Raw genomic sequence first — 15,927 nt, forward strand, 5'->3', positions numbered from 1 at the left:
TGAAAATCACTGCCCTGGGGCTTCACCTCTTCCTGACTGAACAGGATCGTGGGGCTAAAGGTGAAGGAGCCGTCTTAAGGCGACAGGGCAGATAAAGAGGAGCCCGGGGCACTGGGCGGGTGGTAAAAGCTGCAATACCGCCTGCTCCTGCTGACCTCTGCGTTTCTCCTTTCCTGAGAAAATGACTGGTGTGCTAGACGGGCTCCAAAGATGGCCGCCTCCCCGAGGCTGACCTGCGTCCTCCCTCCCACACGGAATCCGGACTGACCCCATGACTCACTTTAACCAATAGAATGAGGCTGAGGTGATGTGGGGCCAGTTCTGGACTTATGCCTTCGGATGACTTAGGAAGCTGGGGGATGCCACGCCGCAAGTCCCGCTGCTGGCTGGTGAGTCAACATGGGAGAAGAGGTTCTGAGACTAAACAGACAGAGAAGGCCCAAGCCATCTCCCAGATGCCACGTGAACATTCCGGCCCCACCTACCTTCTGACTGCAGCCACTTAAGAGACCCCCAAAGCAAAACTTGCAGAAGATGAGCTTCAAGCACTGAGAGATTCATAAAAATAATAAACTGTTGTCATTTTAAGGCCTTGAGTTTTGGAGTAGGTACCTTGTTATGCAGCAACAGAGAACGGAACAGACTGCCATTGGGGTACACCACTGCACAAGCTTCAGGAAGCCAAATATAGTCTTTAAGTACCACCTAAAAAAGAAACACGCCACCCTGGCTAGTGCAGCTCAGTGCATCAAGCATGGGCCTGTGAACCAAAGGGTTGCAGGTTCAATTCCCAGTTAGGGCACATGCCTGGGTTGTGGACCAGGTCCCCAGGAGGGGGCACTTGAGAGGCAACCACATTGATGTTTCCCTCTCTCTTTCCCTTCCCCTCTCTCTAAAAATAAATAAATAAAAATTTAAAAAAAACATGCCAATTGATCACAAATGCAACAAAATCTCTTATATACTCTGATTTCCAAAGACTGTTAATATGAAGAAAACATCAGCCTTCTCTGTCACTCTTATTTCGTAAGTACCCACAATACAACTAAATGGCCTTAAGGATGATGAATCTATTAACCATTTTTGCAATTAAAAAGCACTTAAAGGAGATGGTTCAACCTTGTGCTACAGACCTAGTGAGGACCCTGAGAAGACACACCTCCTGCCTGTGCGAGGGTCATCGTTACACCAGTGACACCTCGCACTCATTCTCAGAGGCTCAGAGCTGAAGTGAACAAGGGGGCAGAGCAGGTCAGGCTCCTGCGATCTAATTAAAGAAGGGCTATCAATAAAAATAGTAATTTAGGGGGGAAACATGAGGAACACAGGACGTGCACATCAATGACAACCTCGCCCAGTACCCACGTGCACCCACACTGCTGTGTGCTGGGCAGCCACTAAAAACAGCAGATCGGTGCATTGCCTGAGAATTCAGAGGCGCTTCCACACGGCATTGCCTGTGAGAAAAGCAAAATGCTGAAAAATGAGGGTAATGTTACCCCTTATAGGGTAATGTTTTCCCCTATAGGATTATATAACCATGGAGAAAAATGTAAACAGGTACATTTAGTACTTGATTGTTCCCATGGGCGAAGAACTGTGGGACGGTGGGGGTGGGACAGCAGGTAGGAGGAAGAAAAAGCCCACGACAGGACGGTGTGAAAAAATTAAAAGGAGGCTTGCAATCAATTCATAAAAGTAATTATCATCCCCTTTTATTGAGTGCTTTCTACACACTGGACACAGTTCTAACTAGGTCACCTGATCTCATTTTAAATTCTCATTTAATGTAGGTATTAGTAATTACTTTCACTTTCCAGATAAGGAAACTGAGGCCCTGAGAAGAGAAATATTATGTCCAGAGTCTGGGCAGTGCTGGGACTTGAGCATTATGTGCAGTGGCCTCCCAGGGGGGTCAACCCCTAAACCACTGTACTTGGAGCTCAAATGCACCTCCTCTAATTCTCTGCCCATTTATCAAATGGCAGCAGGCCCCTAGGTGTGAAGATGTGTGATACACACACCTCGATCCCTCATGTTATTGGGAGAGATCCCAGAGGACCACTGACCTTGTCACATGGAGCTTGGGGAAGCCCTGCGCAGGACATTCTTACAGAACCAACCACTGACACCCGGAGCCAGAAAACTGCTGAGAAGTGTCGGCTATTACACAGCAAGACTCTTTTCAAGTTCACCACTTAATTAAAACCTGTTCGGCCCCAGAACAAGAATTATTGCCTGTGAACGCAGGGAAGACCAATAAACTGTGCCTGGCCAGTTAATTCTTATTTCCAAGGCATTCCCTGGCCTCCCCACCACGGGAAGACCAAGCGAGGCCTGGTGGTAAAGTCGGCCTTCCGCACACACAGGATGTATGTCTACGAGTGGTGTCTCTGCCAAAGCCTTCCCCACCCAATCCACCTGCACGCATCTTCTACCCTCACTAGCACCGCGGCTGTGTGTTCCATGACACGCACACCCAGGCTGTCCTGACGAGCCAGTGCCAGGGCCTGGACTGTGAAGACTGAAGGGGCTGGAAGGCCAGATGCTGCAGGAAGGCCCAAGAACCTGCTGGCTGACCAAAAAGAAGGTGCATGCACGCCACACATTTCTGGATATTCTGACATCCTACTCAAACCCCGGATGGGAGAGCTGCCCGTCCTTTGGCAACGCTGCACCTGCGCCTGATGTCATACATTCACTCGTGAAAGAATTTACCCCACACCTACCTACCACATGCCAGAACTGCTCTACAAGGACAGAGACGGAAGTCCCTGTGCTCTCATGGAGCCAACAGTTGGGGGCTGGGGGGACAGGCAGTAAACAAATGAATATGTCAAGTGGGAATCAATACTATAAAGAAAAATAAAGCACAGTAAGTAGCTAGAGAGTGACGAAGAAGGTGCTATTTAAGGACAAAGGCCTCACAGAGAAGGTGACATTTAAGCAGAGACCTGGATAGGGAGCTGTGGGGATACTGGGGCAAGTGTTTCAGGCAGAGGGAACAGCCAGGGCAAAGGCCCCGAGAGAGGAAGGGCAGGAGGCCGGTGTAGCTGGAGTACAGCCAGCAGCAGCTGAGAAGTCTGAGGGGAGGCAGGCAAGGGGGCTGGGGGCTGAGGTGGGGGCACAGGGGCGGCAGGTGCTGAGCACCACTCCACGCCCAGGGCCTTCACATGTATTAGAAAGGTGAGTGGGTACTGCTCCTACTTCCCATTCGTCGGATGAAGAAACAGGCCTGGAGAGGGAAAGGAACTCACCTGAGACCACTCGGCTTGTGTGGACCACGCTGGGATGCCCCCCAACACGTGGCACCGAAGTTCAGACCCCACAGGAGACCAACGCTCACCCCTTCCTTTCAGGGAGGAACGGCCTCCATGTCCTTCTCCCTCCCTAACACTCTGCCCACCCTTTCTTCACAGTGTGCAGCAGACAGGTAAATATTTCACGGGAGAGGCAGGAGGGAAAAAAAGAAGACAACAAAGCCAGTAGTCTAACTCCCGAGAAGACGAAACAGCATTAACTTTGTCTACTTCACAGGTCACTACCAAACTTAGCAAACACCACTCACTCACCTACAAGACGTCCCAACAGAGCCCCACTCACAAAGCAGGCAGGCGACTGAGAGGAGTTCCAGGCACTCAGGTGTACTGGCAGGTCTTCTCCGGGCAAAGTATACCTGCCTGAGCGCTGCAGCCTGCCTTTGGCCTTGGTGGTGCCTCCCCCAGCCCGCGTGCGTGTGTGGAATGCGGAAATGGGAACCTGCCGTGCCAGCTACTAACAGCGACTTATTCAGCAGCCACAAGAACCTGCCAGCCCCCGGAGTTCCCCAAAAGATGGCTGGCTGATGTTCGTGAACGGGCGCCTTCTCAAAGAGGTTGTTTTGCCAACAGTCCCTTTGGGGGAGGGAAATAAAAGGATTCCTTACTCATCAGACACGTGGTCTGAGGAGCCTGAATGGGCTTAAGAGAAAGCTCACAGGTAACAAAGAGGGCTTGCCTGTTACCTCCAATCCAGGAATGGGCCACCTGTTCGCTGACGCAGCCGGGGCTGGATCTGTGCCCACAGCATCCCCAGCCCTGGGCCTGTGCCCGCCTGCTTTGTTCACAACTTCATGATCCAAAGATGGGCTCCTTTCCCTGTGCAGACAGGGAGCTAGCTCGAAGAGGCAGCCACGCAGTTTAATGATTAAGCATGGCCACTGGACTCCGGGGCCAGCTCCGGAAGCACAACTGAACGGCTGAGCCTAATAATGACAACCCAAAGCCAAGAGCTGCACTGCACAAGGCACTATTCTAAGCCCTTCATAGGAATTCTCTCCCCTAGTCCACTTAGCTACCCTCTAAGTAGGTGCTATTATCATTCGTGTTTCACTGATGAGAAAGCTCAGGAACAGGTAAGTCACGAGCCAGGAAGTCGCACAGCCAGAAAGTGGGAAAGTGGAGCGTTAACCCACCCCTTCACTAGATCTCCTCTCAAGAGAAACTGGTCCTCCCCACTGGGCCTCAGTTTCCTCATCTGTAACATGAGGTGAGTATGAGAAGCCAGTGAGATCTTTATGGTGAGCGCTTAGCCCCAACCCACAAGAATGCTCTGTAACTCTCAGCTGCAGTTATCACATGCCGACCTCACATTCAATCAGGTTCAGCTTATCCCTTCAAAATGGGGACAATCCATTGTCATGGAGTTTAAATTCTGGGCAGCTATAGGGAAATAAGTTAAGAAAACTGCCATTCTTTTCATCTACAAAAAAGTATATACGACCTATCTATTCCGAGTCAGGCTCTAAGACACAGTACACAAAAACCGGCACAGACCCCGCCCTCAGAGCTTACAGTCAGCTGTCTGGGAACAAACCGGCACAAAACAGCAAAAGAACAGCAGAGTGTCCTGGTGCTGTGTCCGGGTGGTGTGACCGCTGTGGGCCAGGCACCGCACAACGTTCTAAGTGCTTTACAAACATGAATGCACTGAACCCTCCCAACGGCCTAGGAGGGCAGTACTGCTACCAGCTTCACTTTATGGATTTGGAAACTGAGACACTGCAAGGCTAAGTAGCCCGCCCAAGGTCAAACAGGGGGCTGAGATGGACCCAGAACTTGCATCCAGGTGGTCTGGCACCAGAGCCCACACTCCATGCCTCAGTCCTCCTGCAGTCTTACAAGGCAACAACTTAACACTCTATCCACAAGCAGCAGCAACAGGCACACACAGGAAATTTCAGCCTGCAACATGGACGGTCACTTTCATAGGTTGTTGAGAGGAGAGAGCAGGATTATAACATCGTATTTAATTATTCAATTAAGTCATTTAGTATACTAATAAACTGGGTTGAACTCAGAGGAAGAAAGAGTAAAAATTGGGAGAATATCAATAATTTAATATTTGAAGACTAACACCATCCTACTGGCAGAAAGTGGCAGTGATCTGAAATGACTTCTCAGGAAAGTGAAAGAAGTACCAAAGCAGAATGGCAGGCAAACACCAGGAAGAGTAAAATCATGACCACAGAAGTATACAACTTTAACACAGACAATGAAGGCATTGAAATTGTTGATGATTTTGCTTACCTTGGCCCAGTCATCCATTCAAATGGAGACGGCAGCCAAGAAATCCAGAGAAGGCTGAAACTCGAAAGAGCAGCAATGGGAGAATTAGGGAGAGAGATCACTAAGAGCAAAGATACGTCATTAAAAACCAACATTACGATCACACACACACCCTCATATTCCCAATTACTATGAATGGAGGTTAAAGTCAGACAGTGAAGAAAGTTGACGAGAAAAAAAGTACTTCCTTTGAAATGATGTGTCAGAGGAGGGCCCTACAGCTTCCCTGGATCACCAGAAAAACAAACAAATGGGACCTGGAGCAAATTGAGCCTGAAATGTTGCTACAGGCCAAAATGACAAAACTGAAGCCGTTCTACCTCAGGCTCATCATGAGAAGGCAGGGCTCCTTGGAAAAGACAATAAGGTTGGGGGGGGGGGAGGCATCAGGAAAAGAGGATGACCAATTATGGACAATTATGGAGATGAATGGACTCCATACAGAAGCCATAGGCATGAGTCTACAGCGGCTGCGCAGGGCTGCTGAGGGCAGGGTGCTGTGAACAGCACTCAGTCACTGGGTCACCAGGAGGCAGAGCCAACTCAACAGCACGTACCACACACAGTGCAGCTGACTCTTTCTTTTGAGAATAATTAATTTACTGATTGATTTTAGAGAGAGAGGAAGAGAAAGGGAGAGAGGAAAGGAGGAAGAGAGAAGGAAACACTGATTTGTTGTTCCACTTATTTATGCCTTCATTAGTTGATTCTCCCACGTGCCCTGACTGGAGAGCAAATCCACCACGTGATGTACTGGGACAGCACTCCAACCAACTGAACTATCCAGTCACGGCAACACAGCTGATTCGAACGATATGGATCTGAACTACGTGGGCCACTTGTACGTGGGTTTTTTTTCCCCTCATTCAATACCGTAAATGCATTTTCTCTTCCTCATAATTTTCTTAAATTTCTTTTCTCTAGCTTACTTTACTGTAAGAATATAGCATATAATACATACAAAGTATGTGTTAATTGACTGTTTATGTTATCAGGAGGTCAACAGTAGGCTATTAGTAAAGTTTGGGGAGTCAAAAGCTCTATGTAGATGTTGGACTGTGAGGTGAGGGGCAGCACCCCTAACCCCCGAGTTGTTCAGGGGTCAGTGTTAACAGCAGAGGCCACGTTCTTGAGCATTTCCCACGTGCCAGCGAAGGGCGGCAGGCACTCAAGCTTCATCCATTCCCTTCATCTACACAGGCATCCTGTGAGGCAGTCCTCCGAGGGGAAGCCAAGCCTCTGAGAGGGACACCTTGCGCAGGAGTTGGTCAGGGGCAGAGAGGGGGCGACAGGCGTTTCTGAGCTCGGTGAATGCTCTCAAACGCCACGCACACTGTCCCTCACACGGCCGCCTTGTCATCTGGCTTGAGTTTACCTGAATTTTCAGACGAAAGGTAAACATGATTTGAGAACAACAACAACAACAAAAAAGCCATGTCTTGATTCAGGTAATTACAAAACACAGTAGGTAAGTATGATGACACAAAAGTGGACGGCTATAACGTTCCCACTTTGTTTCACTAACTTTGGCGGCATATCCAATGTCTGCCTACCCAACAGCCATCCCCCTCTCCCGGTTCATTCCCAATAGTGATGTAATTTTATTCCTGTAGCCACTTTCCGCCCAGCTGTCATGTGCTTCCGGTGAGGAGGGGTCCATGCCCAGCAACAAAGGAAATGAAACCCTGACTGGCCCCCGCCTGTGACCTGCCCACGCATGGTCATGTGCCACAATGCTGGCCAATGAGGTATAAAGGGAACCTGGGAGGCAGGGCACCTAGAGGGTTTCCTCTCTTGAAAGACTAACATGGTGAGTGGGAGATGCCCTCTTTCTGCTGCTGGAGGTGACAACTAGAGCTGTGGCTGTCATCCTGCGGCCACGAGGGGCATCTATGGCCACAGGCACACTTGAGGCAGAGACACCAGCTATGGCAGAGTTGACGGAGAGCACTAGCCCACAGGCATTGTAAAATTGCTTAATTAATCAATCCTGGTGCTACCTACCTGTAAGTTTGTTGCATGAGTTCACAGTGCTGGTTTCAGGCAAATTTCCGCTGGGTTTCTATTGTAGCAGGTCAGTGGTTCTCTCAAAATGTGCTCCTAGGCCCAGGAGTACCAGTATCACCTGGAAACTTGTTAGAAATCCAAATTCTTAAGCCAGACTGACTGAATCAAAAACTCCTGGTAGGGCCTGGCACTCTGTGTCCTAACAAGACCTCCCGGGGATTCCAATGTTGGATCAGGTTTGAGGACCACCGCAGAAGCACACAGCAATGAAGGGCTCAGAGTGAGACCTCTGGAGTCAGGCTCCCTGGATCCAAATCCTGTCACCACCACTGTCTAGCTATGTGACCTTGGGCAAGTTATTTAAATTTAGTTGTCTCATCTGCAAAAGGGGGATAACAAGAATACTCATCAGGCCCAGGCTGGCTCCGTGGATTGAGTGCCGTCCTGCAAACCAAAGGATCGCAGGTTCGATTCCCAGTCAAGTCACATGCCTGGGTTGGGGGCCAGGCTCCCAGTTAGGGGCGCATGAGAGGCAGCCACACAATGATGTTTCTCTCCCTTTCTTTCTCCCTCTCTTCCCCTCTCTCCATAAATAAATACATAAAATCTTAAAAAAAAAACACGTATCTTATAGGGTTGCGGGGAGGCTTAAACGAGTCACTTCCTGGGAAGCCCTGGCACAATGCCAGCACACAGTAAATGCTACGTAAATCACCTGTTGATGTTACTGTTGTTTACCAACCAACACGACCTCCTGACTGAGCTCCCCAAAACGGCACCTGTAACTCCTTGCTGTTGTTTTGCCCCTCGAGGGACCCAGCCCAGTGTCCTGGTTCTAGAGACACGGGAGCCTCTGGTCAGCCCAGGAGTGGTGCGACCCGTGGGAGGTGCCGAAGGCCTTCTCCCCAGTCCAGATCATCACCCCTCAGACTTCTACCCACAGCCGGAGCCTCCGCGGTCCCGCAGACACTTCCGTGGGCAGTCCAAGCTGGGCGCTCTTCTGGCTACTACGCCCAGTTACTGATCCAGAATGCCTGACCCCGGAGAGCACCCCATCACATGAAATCATGCTGAACACTGACAACAGTCCAGGGGTGCCCCTCCCTCTGGAGCCATCTGAGATTTCAAAACTGGTGGCCCCAAGATGCCAAAAGCCAAAGAATGACTAATGCCACCCTAGGTAAGGTCCCAATAGCAAGAAACAGACTCTTGTCAGCCTTAACAGCAACTCTAAGCACAGAGCTGTGGGTGGGGCAGGGGTCTTGCACTCACTGGTGTCACTGACGCTGTGGGGCCAGTCACCTACAGAGAAGTGTGGGACGCAGGAAAGGGCTCTCACCGCCCACCCCTGGGGCAAGGAAGGATTGGTAAGATTCCTCAGGCTCCCGAATGGGAGCTCTTAGGCTGGACTTCATAAAATGGACTTCTGTGGACTTCTTGACCCACAAAAAAGCAATTTCACATGGTTTAACCTAATGCAAGCCCCGAAACTCACTCAAACAATACAATGTCAAGGACCTAGTCACCGGGAAGAACTTGAGATAGTGGTAGTCTCTGGGGAAGAGAACTATCACACGTGTGTGGTCATTATTCAAATTTAATGAAACTCAGTAACTCAATCAACCCTATAATATCTTCCCATCTCAGAAAAACAAACAAACCTGTACTGGATCCCGAGTGATCTGTAAACCTGTCACCTCACTGTCCGCATCCCCTCCTCCTCTTTCCTCCTTCACTTTGCTCCCGTCACATGGGCCTCCCTGGGAGCTCCTACTTCTTACCATGGTCTCAGGGCCTTTGCACTGGCTGCTCCCTCCGGTTCAGACACCCCTGCTGCTCAAACACAGTCTCACCTCCTTTGTACTCATGCCACCTCCCCAGGGAGGCCATCCCTGGCTGCCCAGGCTAAAGTTTTAACACCTCTATCCCTATATCTCATATCCCTTTCCCTGCTTAATATCTTCCACTTAGCACTTATAATCACCTAACACAGTATATGTTTTACTTATGTTGTTCACCCATCTGAATCCTCCACTTAAATGAGAGTCCCATTTACACAGCATTGTCTGCTTTGTTCACTGCTATATCCCTAGTACCTAGAAGAGTGCTCAGCTTGGAGGATACCTGAAATTTAAAAATCAAAGGCAGCCCTGGATGGTGTGGTTCAGTGGATTGAGTGCCAGCCTGCAAACCAAAGGGTCACAGGTCTGATTCCCAGTCAGGGCACTTGCCTGGGTTGCAGCCAGGTCCCCAGGGAGGGGCATACAAGAGGCAACCGCACGCTGATGTTTCCTTCCTTGTCTTTCTCCCTCCCTCCCCCTCTCTCTAAAAATAAATAAAAAAATAAAATCTTTAAAAATCCAGTGCAGCATGAGTATTTGAAGCTTGCTGCCCACAGATCCAACATGTACAGCTCCACACTGCAAACACTGAAAAAAGTCAAGCTGCTGAGACTGCTGACAGCGCTGCTAACACTCTCTCCACTCTAGATTCACTCCAGAGCCTTTGAAAGAACCAAACCACAGAGCGTGCCAGGGGGAAAAGTTTAAGAAAGCCAGAGGGGCTGCAGGGCTCCAGTCTTCCTCCCCACACAGTAGGAGTGTGATGTACAGACACAGAATCAGTGCTCCTGGTCCCACCAACCTTCTCGACTTACTTGGCAAGCAAACGATAAACAGAAACCCCCAAACAAAGGTGCACTCTTTTCCTGCCCCTTCCACACAAGGATTTCTGCCGCACACTGATTCACTGACCAACCCCAGAAGGATGAATGCAATGCGAGCCTCTGGTCGTGATGCGGGGGCTGGGGGGTGGGGGTGGTGGGTGTTAGCTGTAAAGGAGTTTTAATAATTGCTGGCTCGATGTAAAATATCATCAGGTCTAAGGCACTGTCACAAGCCCCATCTTGCCCCTGTCCTTCTGCTGTTGAGTGTCAGAACGGAAAGGGGGCACTTTCCCTGCCTCATCACTCAGTGCTGGAGGGAGATCAGAAGCTCAATTCTGGTTCTGTGTGGGCCCTTAACAAAGACCCATCAGTGGAAGGATCTGTGCTCGTCTCTCCTGCGGGGAGGATGGGACAGGATCTGAGGATCTTGTTGGAACTCGTCCTTGGAAAAAATGTAGGAGGGGCCCCATGGTCAGGTGCCGGAGGGAAACATCTTAGGAAAGACAGCCTCAGCAAATTGACTCAGAGGGGCCAATGCCGCTGTGACCAGGACTCGGAGCAGCGGGGGAGGCATGTGGCCACTGGAGCCTCACAGATGTCCTCTATGCTACCAGATGCTACTTTACCAAAGCGTTTCTGAAGCTGTGGGTCAAGTATTGACTCATTTCACAAAGAGAAGAAAACCCTGTGTTTACTGTGCAGTGGACAGAGCAGAAGCAGGGGATTCCCCCACACATACACTTGGGCTTGAAACACACAAATGCTGAGTGAAATTTGTTGTACTGGATATTTTAACTTTTCGTGATGAGCCATTTCAAACACACAAAGGTGGAAAGAGGAGTATAATAAATCCCAACTGGCCAGCTTCAACAGTTATCGACTCATGGCCAATCTTACTTTATCTCCTTATTTACACACACACTTGTCCCCTCCAGTCCCTGCCATCCAGATTATTTTGAAGCAAATCCCAGACATTTTAAGAATTCATAGGTATTTCAGAAGGTACGTCTTAAAAGACAAGGTTTTGTTTTATTTTTAAAGGAGAACCACAGTATCTTTATCACATCTAAAAAATTAACAGAAACTCAAAATATCAAATATCTAGTTCATTTTTTTTATTTTTATACACAAATTAATTTTTAAATTACAGTCTAGTTCATTTTTGTATTTTAAAGAAAAGGGAAATATAGGTTCCCAAATTATTATTATTTTTTTTAATTTTAAAAAGCCCAAGCCCAGAGAAGTGTTCATGCCCAGAGGCTGGAACTAGTCTGTATGGTCCTGTTTGTCCACCTCGCTTGTCCATGGGTCCATCTGTGGACAGAACACAGACTGAATGTTTAAGAGCCTAGACTCTGGAGCCAGTGGCCTGGGTTTGAATCGTGGCCTTGACACTCACCAGCTTTGTGACGTGCACTTCTCAGGACTTCCGTATCCTTATGTGGAAATGGGAATTATAACAGTGCCTACCCCACGGGGTAGTTCGGAGGATTAAACAAGACATATGATACCTGAAAAGCAGACACAGCAGTGCCTTATACACAGTAAGAGCTCAGTGGATGCTGGTTAGTATCATCAATTCAGCCAAAAGACACTTACTGAGCATCTTTTGTATGTCAGGCATTGTCCAACAGTAGGAGATAGAGTGGTGAGGAGGTAAAACTCTTGTTTAAGAGTCTCCCACCGCCTGGGGACATAAACAGACTCAGAATTTCCAGCTTATTTGGGTAGGAGGGCCCAGATTCACCCTGCCCTGGAGATGGGGAACCCTGAACCAAGGGAGTAACTAAAAGTCTAGAACAATGACTCCCACAGAGTTGACAGAGGAAAACACTGACACCCCTCTCCCCATGTCCCCATCCAGCAATGCCTCTTCTGGATCAGCACAAGGGCAAGATGCATAAGCAGAGTAAACCCTGCTGTTGCTGAGCTCACAGGAAGATACCACGTCGCTCCCACAGGAGGCTGCAGCTGAGAGGAAGAGTTAGCAGACAAAAAGAGAAAAGACGCTTCATGCCCAAAGCCACTTAGAAACAAAATTTCAACAGGCTGGACCCTTTTCTTGCTTTCCTCATTCTCGCTGCCCACCCTCCTCCTCAGCCCCCCAAACTGCACTATATCCTGGGGGTCAGACCTGTTTTCACCAAACCTAGAGTTCAGCTTAAGGGTAGACCTGTCACTTGCTCTGGTTTAAACCAGCATCCCAGCACCAACAAACTCAAGGGTCAATGCGGACAAACTCTGGGAATCCATTTTGCGTGGTTGAGTCCTTCCTATGATTTTCATTGCATAAAACTCAAACTCCACTCCCTCAAACACCATCTAATGCAGCACATACTACAGTATGGTCTCCAGACCTGAGTTCGAACTCTCCCTAATGCTGAGTAAGTGGCTCCTCACCACCAAACACCCATACAACAAGGATAATCATAGTCCCTGCCACCTCAGAACACAAGGCACACAACCCGAGCACTAAGGACAGCGCCTGACGGTGTCTCTGATGAACAGCAGCTGCGAAGTTTGCTGTACCTGCCTATGATAAATATGCTTTTCATCACTCATCCGCCCTTATTCACCAAGATAAAACAGATGGCACCCCTGATTTATGTGTGAGTTTCATACCCTAGACCCAAACTGTCCAATACTTGTGGCTACTGAGCAAACGAAAAGTGGCCAGTGTGAATGGAAATGTGCTGAAAGCGTAAAATGTGCCCTGGCTGGTGTGAGTCAGTTGACTGGGGCATCATCCTTTAACCCAAAGGGTGGTGGGTTTGATTCCCAGTCAGGTGACATACCCAGGTTGTGGGTTCAATCCCCCATTGGCGCACATCTGAGAACACAACCAATCGGTGTTCCTTTCTCACGTCGATGTTTCTTTGTCTCCCTTCCTCTCTAATGATAATTTTTTTTTAAATGTCCTCAGGTGAGGATTAAAAAAAAAAAAGACTAAAATATAACTGTAAAATGCACTGTTTTTCAAAGACTTCATGTGGACAAAAAGAATGTAAAATATCTCAATAATCTTTATATTGATTACATGTTGAAATGATAATATTTTGGATGAATTAAAATATATTAGTAGAATTCATTTCCTGTTTCTTTGGACTTTTTAAAATGTGGCCACTGTAAAATTTTAAATACAGACGCGGTCCGCGCCAGTGGCCAGCACTGTTACTCTAACCGGCAGCACGTCCGCAGACCCCCGGGAACCGGCGCCTGCTTACTCACCTTCACACTGTCAGTGGCCAGCACGGCGCCCCACGGGCTAGTGAAAAACAAGTTTCAAAGACGGCTGGATGACAGATGTTCTCCATACTCCTCCTGGTCTTAAAAGTGTCCTCTACTGTCCCCATATCCAACCAGGACGGCTCCATTCAAAATACTTAACAACTCATAAGGTCCAGTACATACCAAAAGGGACACAGTCATGTTGGCTGAAGCAAGGTCTTGGGCCACACAACTACCTGCGGTGCTGGACTGTATTTGTATAGTTTAACAATCCATAATGCTGGTTTGATGCTCAGAAGTACTCTTTCCCCTGCCAGCCCAAGTCACCTTGCAAAGCTCACCCACATGGGACATTCACCTTGTTAACTATCCTTCAACATCTGGCCTATTTCTTGTTAACCCGTGTCTGGTGTGGGAGCCCAGTGGTCAGCCTTGTTTTGAGGACAGGCTCTGCTGCAGGGCCTTCAGTTCTGAAACAACCAAACATTCCAACAGAAGTTGACCCCACCGGGTTTGTCAGTGGAAATAATGCCCACCGTCTCTCCAGACCAGTCTTGCTGCCACATGAATTAGATACTAGATATACCGAATTTTTCAGACTGTAAGACGCACCGGACCATAAGACGCATCTAGGTTTTAGAGGAGAAAAACAGAAAAAAACTTTTTGAAGCAAAAAATGTGGTAAAATATCTAATAACATAAATAACACAGGCCACTGACCCTGAGCACAGAGAGACAGGTAAGCCACATTCGGACTGTAAGGTGCACCCCCATTTCCCCCCAAATTTAGGGGTAGTGCATCTTATAGTCCAAAAAATATAGTAGTCCGCAGGGCTTCGTGTCAAATAACACAAAGAGAAAATGCTGCCTTGACTCCCTGGACTTGCCTTAGCCTAGTGAAGAAGGCCTGGGAAGAGAGGAGTCAGGCATGAAGGTGAGGGAGTCTGAAGTCAGCTTCCTCACTTATAAAGTGAGACCTAAAAATTTAACTACTTCATTGGGCTTCAGTGAGGATTAACTGAGGAAAAGTGTGAAGTGCTGAGAAAAACTACCACGTAGTACATACATAAACATTAGCTGCTTTTATTACCATTATTATTTTATAAAATTAAAGTAGCATGAACTTAATAAATGGGAATTTACCTTCTCCAGCCACAGCGATACAGTTTTTGCGGCCAACTCCTTCCTACTCTGGGCCTTTGCACTTGTTGCTCCCTTGTCTGGAATGTTATGCCCCCAGCTCTTGACACAGCGGATGCCCCTTGTTCATTCAGGTCTCTCAGCTCACGTGCCTTTCCTGACCACCCAAGCTAAAGTAACCACCCCTTCCTCACCACCAGCCTGCTCCATCAGCCCTGTTCTAGCCCGTATCCTTAACATTTCTCCCACTATACTTAAAACCATCTGAAATCACCTGGTTTATTTTGTCCCCCCAGCTAGAATGTAAACCCTAGGAGAGCAAAGATATTGTCTGTCTTGTTCCCTGTCTAGGGTTTGTGCTTTTAGCCACTATGCCATTATTTTATTAAAATATGAATACATTAAATTTTGATTTTGAGTTAAATACATAACAAGGTTAGGCTGTTACCATAACCTGTATTATTTTTTAAACCTAAGTTTGAACTATACTAGCAAAATCTATTTTACAGAAAAAAAGGGCACCAATCACACTGTGCATTCTAAATTCCATTTTTGATTTACCACCTAATAACTGCGATGTCTGAAAAACAGGTTCACATTTAAATCTTAGACCATTCCACACAGACTGCTAAAAAACCATGTGCTGTTGTCACTAACAATTAAAACCAAAAGAATTTTAAATGGCACTGCTTTATTTCATCAGATTAAAAAAACACTCACGTAAATCTGGTGGCCATCACAAACTTAATTGAAAGCACAGGTTCCCATCATCAAATGAAACCACAATGACAGGTTCTGGATAACAGACTCGACCTAAATGGGCATCTAATAAATTCCCTTCCCAGCCTTTTTCTGGGTGTGTGCTGCCACCCGAAATGCCAGGGAGGACCTTCCCATACAGGACATTTAACCTGCTAGCAAGGTATAACTTTCCGGAAAGGAATGAACGACTCAGCCAAGCTTTGCCAGATTAAAACTATGGAAATGGGTCCCTGGAAAGCAAGGCCTCACTTGATGCCACACCGGCGGCCACTGCAGTCTGTCCAAATCTATATCTTCTCTGCTCCTCACTAACACAATGTTTTGAATACATTAATCCTTGGTGACTTTAACAGAAAACCTCACAAAACTCAACATAGTCAGAAAAGGCCACCTCCAGTGGCTCAGGGGGCCCTTCAGTGCCCACAAGATGGGAGATCAAGGTGAGCCAAAGAAATGATATTTCCAGAAAATCATCTGGACCTTGCCACTCAAATGGACCTTGGAAGGCTGGGTGAGAAA

At 47.9% G+C, this 15,927-nt stretch overlaps 1 protein-coding gene across 9 annotated transcripts in view; it reads right to left on the reverse strand.

Annotated features, from left to right (window-relative positions):
• Positions 1 to 15,927, reverse strand: part of SIPA1L3 (signal induced proliferation associated 1 like 3) — a 238,064-nt gene that overhangs the window by 219,841 nt on the left and 2,296 nt on the right. Inside the window, exon 1 of one of the 9 annotated variants that reach the window (XM_053667551.1) lies at positions 4,004 to 4,142. The exons of 6 other annotated variants lie outside the window; for them this stretch is intronic. The gene's annotated coding sequence lies outside the window, so the exon portion shown is untranslated. Of the gene's footprint in view, positions 1 to 3,572; positions 3,910 to 4,003; positions 4,143 to 15,927 lie in introns of those variants that run through there. 2 more of the 9 variants (XM_053667550.1, XM_053667549.1) reach the window with 2 other exon arrangements.

Source organism: Artibeus jamaicensis, unplaced genomic scaffold (genome assembly GCF_021234435.1).
Source record: "Artibeus jamaicensis isolate MK-2021 breed Jamaican fruit bat unplaced genomic scaffold, CSHL_Jam_final contig_47, whole genome shotgun sequence".
NCBI lineage: Eukaryota > Metazoa > Chordata > Mammalia > Chiroptera > Phyllostomidae > Artibeus > Artibeus jamaicensis.